Raw genomic sequence first — 1,967 nt, forward strand, 5'->3', positions numbered from 1 at the left:
TTTTGAAGTAATGTTGGGAATTGAAGCATGAGTTAGTATAATATAATGACACTTGATCAACTTAATTATATTACAGTAAGTCATGCTGAGTTTCTAATGGAACGTGATAAAGGTTCACAGATCCCACCCTCATCATGAACCATGTTACATAACTCTTTCATTCTATATAATCTCTAAATATATCAAGAAAATATATTTCTTGATGATTCGGTCTTTTTCGGATATTCTAGTAATTTGATAAATCAAGATCGTGCCATTACAATTCCCTTCTTAGAACATTAACTATGTTCATTTCAAAATCCATACCTACAAATTCTGGACCATTATTCGCTTGACTTAAAGTCGGGAAGAGAAAATGAAAGCATGAAGCTTCGAAATATAATGGAAAATATAAAGCCCTATAACAACCCCGAAATTACAAACCGTGTATATCAATGCGTATAGCAATATAAAGACACAGGAGAATGAAAAACACTATAACCCCAAGGTAATGGTAGAAGAAAATAACTTCCTCTGGTGGTAGATGAAAAAGAAGAATGACAGATATGAAAGTTAGGAGTATATCAAGAATCATAACTGGATGAAGCATTTCACAATCTTTTGGAAGTATGAAATGAAGAAGAAGATGTAGGAGTGGTGAAAATAATGAAACGGAAGTGTTTAATTTATAGCAAAATATCAGACATAGCAATCGAGGCAGATTACGCATTTAATCAAAGAAAATCCTAATTTTCGCAAATTCCGATGAATCAAATCTTATTTAGATAATGAAGATTTTCTATTCCTTAAATTCCGGAAATAAATCTTTACTACGTCAACAGTTAAGGCGAATCTCTATTCCTTCAATTCACTATTTAACGATAACTTCTCTCATATGCTTCGAGTAATTGGATTGTTGTATCCATATTATTCAACGGTAATAAAAATTCTATTTATCAACTCATATTCATCATGAAAATATTTTTATTGTTAACCATGACGACCTCACTCAAATTTCGAGACGAAATTTCTTTAACAAGGAGGTACTGTGATGACCCGAAAATTTCTGACCAAATTTAAACTTAATCTTTAACGTTTCCGACACGATAAGCAAAGTCTATGAAGTTGAATCTCAAAATTTTGAATTATTCAATTACCCTTCGATTGTTCTCAACGATTTGCGAACAATTATATGTAAACAGGTACATATACTATAACTTGAAAACATAACAAAATGTTAAGTAAATGATACTGTGCATTAAACTTATTGGTTTGATTATCTGATTGATATATTCAACTACGGAATTAAAAGATTATGCCAAACGATTGAATTAAAAGATATTTAATGAGTCCCTTAAGGATTATGATATTATTACGGGTCTCTGTTGTGAGGTCCACGTTGATTTGGGAAATCATTCATTCTTAACGGTATTTGAAATAAATGGTAAAGTGTTTGTTTAAATAACGTAATTTGGACACATACAATAATAAGGAATATTAACTGTTGGAATCAGATATATGAATAACTTGCGATATGTATTTTAAAATGTGTTTATTAATATTGAAAATATATATTTCACAATACGATAAAATATAATATTAACTTGGTCATTAAAACGAATTGTTATTATATATATATTAACAAATAGTGAGATGATGATTTATAAAAGTAAATGAGCAAAATACTCGAAAGTTTAAGATATACTTTGAGTGGTATAGTTTAGGGATAATTTAAGGCTATATTTTGACAAAGGTACGTGACACGAAACGTAAAATGCAAGTTTTCTCAGCGTGCGAAAGGACATTTGAAAAACCGGATCCGGGACATAAGTCGAGTGATGACGTACGACTTATCAGAACAAAAATTACAAGTCAACTATGCATGTGAATTTAATATAATATATAATTAATTATATAAATTAAATATATTATATATATAATATAAAATTATGTCGACAAACAAGAAGTTAAAAATTTGTGAGCTGTCC

The sequence above is a fragment of the Rutidosis leptorrhynchoides genome, chromosome 11 (assembly GCF_046630445.1).
Source record: "Rutidosis leptorrhynchoides isolate AG116_Rl617_1_P2 chromosome 11, CSIRO_AGI_Rlap_v1, whole genome shotgun sequence".
Classification (NCBI taxonomy): domain Eukaryota; kingdom Viridiplantae; phylum Streptophyta; class Magnoliopsida; order Asterales; family Asteraceae; genus Rutidosis; species Rutidosis leptorrhynchoides.